The following is a 13,079-nucleotide window of genomic DNA, read 5'->3' on the forward strand; positions in this document are numbered from 1 at the left end:
CCCAGTATCTCCCAGTCCTTCTCAGTCCAAACCCAGGGGCAACAGACCACAAAGACTACAGTCTCAAGAGTATGCACAGATCTAAACAATGGAGTGCTCCCACCCCAAAAACAGGGAGTGGTAAGCCACCCTCTTATGGAAAAAGTTCACAATGACTTCTGCATCCTTCCCAGCCCTGCCCAAGTACTTGCACCCCTAGGAGGAAAACTCGCCCTACATGCAAAAAAACTGGGAATACATTATCCAGGACCCTTGGGTCTTAAACATTGTATCCCAGGGATACAGATTCTACTTCCTTTCACTGCCAACCCCAAGGGGATTGCCAGACCTTCCCCCAAACCAGTGGGCAGTGGCACAAAAGCAAGTACTTTCTCTTCTCAGTGTCAAGGCTATGCAACCTGTTTCAACAGAGCAAAAGGGACAGGGTTTCTACTCCAGACGGTTTCTGGTGCCCAGAAAATAAAACGCTTGGCGCCTTGTCCTGGATCTGTCAACTCTCAACACCTTCCTGCTAGCCAAGGACTCCTGGCTGGTCACCCTAGACTTAAAAGAAGCTTATCTGCACATACCCATAAGGGAATCTTGCAGGAAATGTCTACGTTTCAGGGCAGGCTCTATGCACTATCAGTTCTCTGCACTTCCATTTGGCTTATCTACTGCACCCAGGATATTCACAAAGTGCCTGGCTCCAGTCATTGCATACTGCAGGCAGAGAAACATTCAAATTTACCCATACTTGGACGATTGCCTGATTCGGGCGGACAGTCAGGAATTGCTCCTTCAGCACCTGATATTTGTAAAGAGACTCCTAACTTCTCGGGGTATACCATCAACGAAAATAAATCACATCTGGTACCCAGCCAAGAAATTGTATTCCTGGGAGCAAGCTTGAACACAACTTCCAAGATGGCATTCCTCACTTCAGAAAAGCAGGTTTATTTGACAAATTACTTCAAACTGCTGGCCACCGAAACCCAGCTATCTGCAAGAAAAATATTGCAAGCCCTAGGGTTCATGGCCTAATGCATTCTCCTAATTCCATATGCAAGACTGCATATGAGGAAACTTTAGTGGTACTCAAGTCTCTGGTGTCAACATTCTCAGGACCTGGAAACAGTGATTCTGAGCATTCCTTGTCTAAGGACACAGTTCTTTTGATGGGCAAAGGCCTGCAGCCACAACAAGGGATTCCCTTTCACTCAACGCCCCACCACCAAAACCTTGACAGCAGACGCTTCAGATTATCCATGGGCGGCTCACATGGCAGGCAAATGGAGCCCTGGACAAAATGCACCTGCATATCAATTAAAAAGAAATGTTAGCTGTACAGAATCCACTGACCGCCTTCAAATACTTTCTCCTTTCAGGACAACTCTTGATAAAGACAGACAACACCACAGTCATGTGGTACATAAACAAGCAGGGGGAACTCATTCCTACCCACTCTGCAGGTTAGCCATGGCTCCGTGTAACACAGCCTTGAGCAACCAAGTGCACCTGCAAGCTCAATTCCTGCCAGGCAAACAAAATTCACTGGCAGACAACTTAAGCAGAAATCTAATGGATCCACACAAGTGGAAACTGGAACCCAGTTCATTCAAGCTTCTAATCCCCACAGGTGGGGGACACCAGAGGTGGACCTCTTTGCTTCCCCCCAGAACCATCAATTGAGCAAATTTTGCACCAGAACTCCCCACAACCAAGTATGGAAAGTGGATGCCCTATCCTTTACATGGGAAAACCTCTCAATCTATGCCTTTCCCCCTCTGCCCCTCCTCTCAAAAGTACTACTAGAGATCAAACAGGACAGGCCAGGGACAATCCTTATTGCACCAGACCGACCACGTCAGCACTGGTGCCCACTTTTACGTAGTCTGACAACAGTGCCACCCTGGCACCTGCATCAGACCCCCTCTCTGCTGTCCCAGCAGGAGGCCCAGGTTTTGCATCTCCAGCTGCAAACCCTGAATCTAGCAGCCTGGCTTATTCCCTGAATACATCACCAGCAACCCTCAGCAAACGGGTGCTGGATGTCATCCTTGAGGCCAGGAGGTCTAGTACTAGGAAATCCTATTCAGAAAAGTGGAAAAGATACCATTGTTGGAGCCAGTCTCAGGGAAAAGAGACAGCCGTGCCCACCTTACCGCAAATCCTAGATTATCTAGCAGAGCTGCTCCACAAAGGCCTATCCTTCTCATCCATTAAGATTTATGCCTCTGCCATCTCAGCTCATTACAATACTGAGCCACCCCTCTTCTCTCACCCTGTGGTCTAACAGTTCCTGAAAGGAGCTAACACCCGAGGAGAGCTCTCACTCCTGCCTGGGTCCTTCTCTTTGTACTAGAGAAGCTCATGCTTCCCCCGTTTGAGCCTGCTGCTACAGCACAGTTAAAATTCCTGTCTTGGAAAACAACCTTACTTCTAGCCATCACTTCAGCCAGAAGAGTGTCTGAGTTACAGGCCCTTATGGCCGTGGAACCCTTCATTATCTTCCATGCTGACAGGGTTTCCCTCAGGACTAACCCATCATTTATGCCTAAGGTGGTATCCAGTGTGGCTTTAAACCAATCCATCCATTTACCAACATTTTTTCCTAATCCTCAGAATAAAGGGGAAATAATCCTTCACTCTTGGACGTGCACAGACAGCTTAGGTTCTACCTTGACAGGACTAAACCGTTGAGAAAGTCTGACCAGCTGCTAGTCAGCTTTGCTACAGGGGCAGAGGGCAAGGCCATTTCAAAACTAACAATTTCCAAATGGATAGCACACTGCATCCATTTCTGCTACACGCACCATGGAAAACCTACCCCACAGGTGATCAGAACCCATGCCACTAGGGCTATCTCAACCTCTACAGCATTTCTCAGGGGAGTCCCTACCAGGGACATCCTGGAGTTCAGTGCACACCTTCACCAAGCATTACCACTTGCATATCTTTTCTAAATCTAGACCTGGATTTGCTACTGCAGGCTTACAACACCTGCTAGCCAGCCCTAATACTTCTTGACTGCCTCCACCCTTCCTCAGCTTTGGGAATCAACCCAAGTGTGATGACTGCAAAGTGAAACATGAACATAGTACAGTTGTGTACACTTGCCATAAATGTAGATGTTCGAGTGAATTCACTGTTGCAGTCCTTGTTACCCTCCCTCTAGCCTCCTGACATTTCTATACTTTCTACCTATCCTCTTTTTTGGCCATATCTTATGGCAATGGTATTTACTTTTTATTGGAGGTGTTCCACACCTTGTAATTGCTTCCTATTTTGGGGGCTCCTGACATCTGGGGCAAGAAAATCTGATGTAATGGCATCGGCTGCATGTTTTATATCCCTGACGACCTGACGTCATGGAAGAGGCAACAGCATCCAACGCAGAAATCCCAAGACTCTGGTATTCGGACCGACTGAGAGCTACCTGCAGGCAGATAACCCAAGTGTGATGACTGCAACAGTGAATACACTCTAATGTCTACATTTATGGTAAGTGCACACAACTGTACTTTCTGTATGATAAAATATCTAGAATCTATTCATATGGCCCACTAAACTTAGTTCCTGCCAGCTGAACAAGCCTTTGAGAAACTAGGCAAAAAGGGCAAACAAAAATGGTCAAAGAATTCTACTTGTCTGCAGCCATGATGTATAGTGGAAACTGTCCTTCTAAACCTTGGCCCTTGCTACCCAGAGAAGACCAGAGGAGGCCTTCTGAAGGAAAACCACCAAGACAATCCAGAAGATGGCCCACAGAACAGCTACGAATATCTGGTGAAAGCCAAAGAGAACTCCCAACATAGAGAACAGCTGTGACTCTGCTACCCCTTCTTCCCTCCCCACCCTCCAGACACCTGCCAGGGAGACTATATCCCTCCTCTTAAGCCAGTTGAAGACCATCACAAGGGATCAGTGGGTTCTCAGCATTGTAGAAAAGGGTACTATATCTAGTTCTAATAATTTCCCTTCCTTCTTGGGCATAGCATGACCTCCAAAGGAAAAAGGAAACCTCTTACTCCGTTATCAGAGATTTATTTCAGCAAGGGTCCATACAGTCAGTGCTCTCAAGTCAAGAGGAAGAAGAAAGCTTTTATTCAACTATCTTCCTGGTCCCAAGAAAAGAGGAGAGCTGGAGATCTATTTTTGGTTCTTAGAAATCTATACAAATTCCTCTACATGCCAGAATTCAAGATGCTTACATTGCAAAAGCTGCAACAAAATGAAGGAGGAAAAAGGACCACACCGGATACTCAAAACTGTTCCAATTCGCGCTTTCGTTTACTAAAATGAGCAAACTTCAGACAATTTTGAGACACACAAGTACACTTAAATACAATACTTATCATGACATCATTTCCTTTGGAAAAACATCATTTCCTTTGGAAAAGCATAATTTCCTTTGGAAAAACATTATTTCCTTTGGAAAAACACAGCCTCATTTTAAAGTGCCAAACTCTAAAAAAAAAAAAAAAAAAAACTATATATCAAAAAACAAATAAATAATAAAGGTCCTTACAAATACTTGTAAAAATACATTTGTATAATTTAATAAATAATACAGTAAAAAGCGATAAAAATATATAAACATAAAATTATCTTAACGCTTTTAATTTCAAGATGCTCTTAATAGAAACAAAGTCATTTAAACCTGGCGGAACTAAGGCATTTAATTTCAACTGCCAAATCAGTTCTTTCTCCTCTAATTTCAAATCCATCGGTCCACCCCTGAAATTATCCAAAATTTTTTCAATAACTAAGAACTTGAATTCATGTTTGGGACACAAATTAATATGCCTTGCAAGTGCATTATTCAAATTCTTTTTATCAATGGCATACAAGTGCTCATAAATCCTATTCTTGAGAGGTCTTTCAGTTTTGCCCACGTAAAAAATGGGGCAATTTTTACATGAGCTCAAGTAAACCACCCCTCTGGTGTTACAATTGAATTTATCATCGATGTGGTATTTTTTACCATTTATTGTAAAAAAAGGTTACCACATCTATATATTTGCACCAACGGCAGGCCTCACATTTAAACATGCCACAATATGGGGGATGACATTTTAAAGTACTATTTTCCAAAAGTGTTTTTAAATTCCTGCCTTTCCTAAATACAACAAAGGGAGCCTCTCCCACATGTTGTCTAGTCAAATTATCATCTAATAAGAAGGACCAATTTTTGAAAATGATTGATCTCAAAAAGGGATCCTCTATAGAAAATGTGGTTATAAAGCTCAACCTTGCTAAATCACCATCTGAGGACCCAGATGGTTGTTTAGGGACAAAATCCCTACGGTCCCAGTCAATTGCTGATGTGTTGCAAGTAACATCCAGATTGTCCAACGAATTATCCGGACTAAAAGAGCCCAAATTGGTGAAAATGATACTATCCTTGACATTTAATAATGGTTTTAAAAATACCACAAACCCTTTTAAAGGAGACTTCATCAATCAGGTTATCCACTAAATTGATGGGGTAGCCTCGTTTACTGAACATTTCCTTCAATAACCTGCATTCATCTAAAAAAATCATTCTCCAAGGTCACCATTCTTGCAGCCCATACCAGTTGATCCCTAACAACTCCCCTTTTCTGATGAAAAGGGTGGCAACTGGAAAAATGAAGGAATGCGTTTGAGTATGTGGATTTTCTAAAAATTTTAGAAATAACCCCGTCCAATGAAGGACATTTAATCAATTCAACATCAAGGAAGCAAATTCGTTCAGTATTGAATTCCCAGGTAAATTCAAGGAAATTTGTGTATTTGGAAATATGTTCAACAGATGCTGCAGCAGAATTCCTACTACCTCACCAAAGAATAAAAATATTGTCTAAATAACGGGTGTACCATGCAACTTTTTCTTGGAAAATATGATCCCTAAATAGGAATTGTTTTTCCCATTGGGCCATCACTGTGTTGGCAAAAGTACCACCACATGGAGACCCCATGGCTACACCAGTTTTCTAGAAGTAAAATTCTCTGTTGAACAAAAAATAATTGTTACTCAAAACTATTTCCAACAAGTAAATTAAATCTATAGAAGCACCATCCAAATGTTGTTCTAACAAAAAATCCCTGACCCATTCACAACCAATCTCCTGAGGAATGGTAGTGTACAAATCACGGACATCAATTGTTAAAAAATTAAGGTTCTTGGAAAAAGGAAAATTATTCATGGCACCTAAAAATGCCCACGAATCCTTGCATATTTGGGTTTCATTTCTTAAAGCTTGTTTAAGTTTGACATCCACAAATTTAGCATATCCGTAAGTTATAGACTGCCTCCCATCAATGATGGGACGAAAGGGAGGTTTTTCCAAATTTTTTTGGATTTTAGGTAAGCCAAATAAGTCAAATAAGATAGGGGTGATTGGGTAGGGAATTAAGAGAAGGTTCAACAAATCAACATCAATGCATTCCTCAAACAAATCAGTAATGAAGCCTTTAATTTTTTTGATATGCTCATTCATTTCATTGAGGGAAACCTTTACATAAGCCCTTGCCACCCTTTTCATCAGAAAAGGGGAGTTGTTAAGGGTCAACTGGTACGGGCTGCAAGAATGGTGACCTTAGAGAATGATTTTTTAGATTAATGCAGGTTATTGAAGGAAATGTTCAGTAAACGTGGCTACTCCATCAATTTAGTGGATGACCTGATAGATGAAGTCTCCTCTAAAAGAGTTTGTGGTATTTTTAAACCATTATTAAATGTCAAGGATAGTATCATTTTCACCAGTTTGGGCTCTTGTAGTCCGGATAATTCGTTGGACAATTTGGATGTTACTTGCAACACATCAGCAATTGACTGGGACCGTAGGGATTTTGTCCCTAAACAACCATCTGGGTCTTCAGATGGTGATTTAGCAAGGTTGAGCTTTATAACCACATTTTCTATAGATGCTCCCTTTTTTAGATCAATCATTTTCAAAAATTGGTCCTTCTTATTAGATAATAATTTGACTAGACAACATGTGGGAGTGGCTCCCTTTGTTGTATTTAGGAAAGGCAGGAATTTAAAAACACTTTTGGAAAATAGTACTTTAAAATGTCGTTTCCCACATTGTGGCATGTTTACATGTGAGGCCTGCCGTTGGTGCAAATATATAGATGTGGTAACCTTTTTACCATTTTAATGATAAATTCAATTGTAGCACCAGAGGGGTGGTTTACTTGAGCTCATGTAAAAACTGCTCTGTTTTTTACGTGGGCAAAACTGAAAGACCTCTCAAGAATAGGATTTATGAGCACTTGTATGCCATTGATAAAAAGAATTTGAATAATGCACTTGCAAGGCATATTAATTTGTGTCCCAAGCATGAATTCAAGTTCTTAGTTATTGAAAAAAATTCTGATGATTTCAGGGGTGGACCGATGGATTTGAAATTAGAGGAGAAGGAACTAATTTGGCAGTTGAAATTAAATGCCTTAGTTCCACCAGGTTTAAATGACTTTGTTTTTATTAAGAGTATCTTGAAATTAAAAGCGTTAATTAGATAGTTTTATGTTTATATATTTTTATCACTTTTTTCTGTATATTTATTAAATTATACAAATGTATTTTTACATGGAAGTTTTGGAAGTATTTGTAAGGACCTTTATTTGTTTTTTTTTTTTTTTTTTTAATATAAAGTTTGGCACTTTAAAATGAGGCTGTGTTTTTCCAAAGGAAATTATGTTTTTCCAAAGGAAATTATGTTTTTCCAAAGGAAATTATGCTTTTCCAAAGGAAATTATGCTTTTCCAAAGGAAATTATGCTTTTCCAAAGGAAATGATGTCATGAGAAGTATTGTATTTGTGTACTTGTGTGTCTCAAAATTGTCTGAAGAAGTTTGCTCATTTTAGTAAACGAAAGCACTAATTGGAACTGTTTTGAGCATCTGGTGTGGTCCTTTTTCCTCCTTCATTTTATTGCAGTTTGTTCGTTTTTTTTGAGTTTATACATTGCAAAAGCTGCTACCCGTGATTTTTCAGGATGCCTCCATGGCCACTGTTGACCTAAAGGACATTTACTTTCATGGTCCTATAGCATTCAGTTACAGAAAATGTCAACGAATCATAGCCTCAGGTTCCCACTTCCAGTTTTCTGCTTTACCATTTGGTCTGTCTACTGCCCCAAGAGTTTTTACAAAATGTCTGGCACCCCAATAGTATCCTGCAGAACACTGGGTTTGCACATCTACCCTTACCTATATGACTGTTTTGTCCAAGGAAGATCCACTGCATAGAGACCTTGAATGCCTCCAGACCTCTGTAGACTGTTTTCAAAAGGTGGGCCTCGTTAAATATACAGAAGTCTCAGATGCCCCCCCCCCCAGCAAGGATCCTGTTTCTGGGTCCCTGATAGTCAGTCCAGTATAAAGTATTTCTCTCTCAGGACAGGATTGTTTTCCTGACTGATTATTTACACAATCTGCAATCAAAACAACTTCTCTCTGCCACAGAGTTCTTAAGGCTGTTAGGATACATGGCATCCTGTATACTGATGGTCCCTTTAGCAAAGATACACATGAGGAAGTTGGAATGGTTTCTCAGAAAATGTCTAGGAGGAACTCTCCCAGTCCGTAGACAACCTTGTAGCCTTGCTTCTGTTCCTCAAGAAGGAACTTTTAAGGTGGAAGGACACACCGTACAAGAGAACCCAGAGGCATCTGTCATGCTGCCCAAGTGCAGACATAACTTGGGGAGCCCACTTAGGCCTACTGAGGGTGCAGGGCATTTTGTCCCCACAACAGAGGAAGTTTTATACATCAGTCTAAAGGAAATGCTAGCAGTCTTCCTAGCTGTAAAAGTTTTCAGACAGTATTTAAGAACAGGAGCTCTACAAATCTAGCCATGCAATACCACGGCCATGTGTTACATAAACAAGGAGGGACCTTATTGTAACCATGTGCAGCCTTACCAGAAAGATCTGGATGCTAGCCCAAGACTTGGGGATTACCTTTATAACTTCATACGTCCCAGGCTACAGCAGTCTTCTAGCAGAGTGCATGAGCATGGACCTACTAGATCCCAATGAGTGGATGTTTAAAAGGGGATTTTTTCTGGCTCGTACCTCTCAGTGGGCGGGCTCCTGTAAAGGCCTTTTTGCATCTCTCATCAACAAACAACTTGTGAGATTCTGCTCCAGAACACAACAGGAGGGAGCATGGAAAATAGATCCCTTTCCTTCGCGTGGACTCACTGGTTCCTTTGTTTGTTCTTCCTTATCCTTGATTCCCAGGACACTTAAAAGATCAGGACCGACAGGTCCAACAGGACACAGGTAGCCCCCTTATGGCCCAGACAATATTGGTTCTGTCTACTCCACACCCTCCGTTAGGGAAGGTTCCACATGCTGCCAAAGGACATTAACCTTTTCAGCCGAATCAGGGGAATCAGTTTTCCACTCCAGCTTGGCATCTCTCAGCCTTAACTGCCTGGAAAACTGGGAAATGACACCCACCTCAATCATTTGACCAAGAGAGATGCTGTTTATTTTAAAGGAGACAAGGAAGCCTAACACCAGAAAATCATACACGGCAAAATGTAAGATTTTTCCACCTGGTGTCACAGCAGGCACACTACTCCAGCTGAAGCAGCTATCAGTTCAGTACTGATTTATCTATCACACCTGTTTGAACAGAGCCTTTCTTATTCCAACTTTAAAGTTTATGCTTATGCTGTTTCATCTTGCGTAGAGATTACTCCACTGTTTGTCCCCTCTCCCCCACATGAAACTGAAAAGGGGTAGTTTGCTTGCGACCTCCCAGAGGACCCATTTCCATTATGAGATCCAGACTATGTATTGGAAAAACTAACCATGCTACCCTTTAAGATGGCTACTGCTGCTACTCTCAAGATGCTCACCTAGAAGTCCATGTCCTTTATAGCTGTCATATCAGGTAGAAGAGTCTCTGAACTGCAAGTTCATGTATACATAGCCCTATACTGCATTCAGCAGGTGCAGGGTAACCCTCATAACAAACCCATCATTCATGCCAAAGGTAGTTTCAGAGCTTAGCCTTAACCAGGTTATCCATCTGCTAGTCTTTCCAAACCGACTTACTATAATTGTACATGTTAGAGCAGATCAGAGTTTCAGTACATATTCCCACTTTCCTAGCCCTCATCTTTGTAGGGACCATCTTTGTTACTATTTCTACTTATATTCCCTTTGGCTTATCCCAACTGTACTTGGATTTCTTACTCCTTTGCATTCTCAACCAATACCAGACATCTGGGGAGGACGTGTTGTTCTTGAGCATCAAACTGCTTTTTATCAGCTTAGAAAAACATGACTGACGCAGATGGATACCCTTCTTATACCCTGACATTCGATCATCAGTCATTGAGCATCCATCTGCTTGGGATGATGCGAAGACTTTGAAAATTAGGTCTGTCACAGGCTTCTGCATGGCAGGAATACCCGAGGATCAGTACTGCAACTTTGATCTACTTGAATGCCCACAATTATAGTAAGTGGGACGCAACTGTACTAGCTTGTATTCCTGTCATCTTGACAAATAAGATTATGACCAGATAGTGGTCTATGTGGACCTTAGACACATTACCCAGCGAGACATGCTGATTAGTAAGATTGACCTTGATATGCATGCATTTGAGGCAGGAAAGATGCTGGTTTTGAGTAGTAGTTTTCCATCGCCCAGAATGATGCCTGGATTTAAAGACAAGTTAATTGGCTACATGCTGGATCGTCTGGGTTTTGTAATGGATTCATTCTTCTACTGCATGTTTGTAATTCTTCTTAAGATGTCAGAAGAGGATTGTTTTTAATCTACAGCCAACGTGTGTTGATATCAATTTGTTGTGTTGGCCTATTGTCTATACTTAAATTTAATTTTTTTAATGTAAAGTGTTGGGCAAAATTTCTGCTGATCTAAGGCCGTATTTTTTTTCTCTTTTTCAGAAAATTTATTTGAACTTAATTTCATTTGAGGAATTGACAGTAGGTTTACTTCCTGAATACATCATAGCAGGCTCCTGCCCTTATACAGGAACTACTAGTAAGTGCTAAAGAGTACTGTTGCAAGAGGAATTTGCGTGTTGTCAGTAACATAAGTGAAATACGTTTTACAAGTGCACTTGTTTTTTGTTCCTAAAATATTAGATGTGCTGCTGTTGCATCATGTTTAACAGAGTTAAAAGCTCTGGGATGCTTACAAACATTGTATATGGTTGCATAAGTACATCCTGCACTGTAATTTGCTGCTTGCGATTACCACACTTTATACTAGTAAATGAAACACACTTTGAACTGCACAGCAGGCCATTTCTTCTGTACTGCAGGTCTTGTTGGCTGAAATAGAAAAAGAGCAGCAAGGAACAGCTACCAAGTTAGGTTTACCTGCGTCTGACATGCTTTAATTGCTGTTCCTTCCTCTGCCATCGTGGCACACTGTGATTCATTAAGATTCTTTATAATATGCTAATACAGTGATTTGGTGCTGTGAGAGCTTCCATTGGTTGGAGTTGGCAGCATTACTGTGGGGAGAGGGGCCAGTGTGTTTGAGTTAGCATATCTGCTTGTAGGGCAGGGAATGGTGTTGCCAGTGGGTTTTTTTTCCCCCTGCCATGCCAGTTTTTTTATTTTACGCCATATTGTTGTCATTCTGATCTGCTGAATGGGGCACATTAATCGTGAGTCATGCCCTATGACATTACAGTCTGAGAGCCACTGGATGACTGAAATTAATCTTTTATTCTGGACATGTACTCATTTGTATGAAGCCATGCTCCTGTAATTTTAGGGAAAGGAAATTCGTCCGGATGTGTTATGACAAAATTAGACTTTGTAAAAGAGAAAGAAAAAAAAAACTACTGTTGATCTTAAGTGGGTGACTCTCATTATTGTAAGACTGATGACAGGTAAGCAACAAGATTTAAAGTTTTCCAGCCATGTATCTTGTATTACATACTGATGCTGACTGTCCTGATTTTAGATGTGTGAATTAATAGCAGCAGCTCCATTTCCTCTTCAGCCCTTCTTACTGCAAAGCTTTTTGTTAATTTTAATTTTTCCATGCTCATTAGTTTTGTCAAGCCATTAAAACCCCCTCCTATCTGGTTGCTCTTTAAGGTCCAGGTCAGGAATGTTTTGTCAATTTGCTCTTATGCTACCTCTTATTACATGTAGGAGACAGCTTGCACTTTTGCTTTAGATACAGATCATTAGTTTGTCAATGAACGGATAGTTTAATATTTGGAAACTGTGAGACTTTCTTGAATTTTTTTTCCCGTTTGAATTCACTGCGTTAATGTTGTCTGTACACCTAATTAAAGTCTTTAATTTGCGTTAAAAGACCCTAGGGAGTGGGTTGACCTACTTTGACATTTAAAAAAAACTGCAAAATTTCTAACAAAATGTCTCTTGAGGACAGCCACACTGCCAATTAAGAGTTGTTCCAAAACATTTAAATAAGGGAGGAAGACTGTTGTCTGATGCAAAACTTGTGGAAACATAACTCGCTGAATCTTTCAAAGCCCCCTTCCCAAAATGTGATTTTTTTCTCCGAGGTGTTATGGCCGTGGTTATATTTGTTTGGGATTGCAGAAAGGCACTCATTCAAGTCAGAGAACTGGTGATGGGTGAGTTTTGGTGTCCATCACTTTGTTTTAGCTGTTATGCAGTGCAGTCACACCTGCTGTTTACCTTATAACCCACCTTTTTCATTTAATGATTTACCTTTGTATATAAATGTTTACACTTGGATTATAGCCATAAATATTGCAGTCAATTTCTTTTTATCCCTTCGTAATGTAACATGCACAGCCTTGTAAATCATTTTTGCAAAAGTCTTTCCACATGTCTGTCCTTGAGTTTCCTTTTAGTTTTCCTTTTTTTACAGTCCTTTCAGTATGACAGTTCAAAATTCCTATTGTCTCATAAAACTTAGCCTGTTGTAAAAAGTGTAAAATTCATAACTTTAACTAGCCTGCGTCCACCACAGAAGTAACTTCAAGTTTTTACCTTTATGCCTTTTTTGTGAATTCTGAAGTTGCTGATGACATTGGAGCATCTTTTAAACAGCTTGTAATTAGTCCCACATTTTCTGTTTTTAATATTTTAGTAATGTAAAACCATTTC

General features: G+C 40.7%; 1 protein-coding gene across 2 annotated transcripts in view; it reads left to right on the top strand.

The window, feature by feature from the left end:
- FBXO34 (F-box protein 34) overlaps window positions 1-13,079 on the top strand; it is a 369,578-nt gene that overhangs the window by 198,462 nt on the left and 158,037 nt on the right. For both annotated transcript variants that reach the window (XM_044074419.1, XM_044074420.1), the window contains exon 3: window positions 10,902-10,998. The gene's annotated coding sequence lies outside the window, so the exon portion shown is untranslated. The remainder of the gene's footprint in view (window positions 1-10,901; window positions 10,999-13,079) is intronic.

This window comes from Protopterus annectens, chromosome 6.part0 (genome assembly GCF_019279795.1).
Source record: "Protopterus annectens isolate FY-2018-M chromosome 6.part0, PAN1.0, whole genome shotgun sequence".
Taxonomy (NCBI): domain Eukaryota; kingdom Metazoa; phylum Chordata; order Ceratodontiformes; family Protopteridae; genus Protopterus; species Protopterus annectens.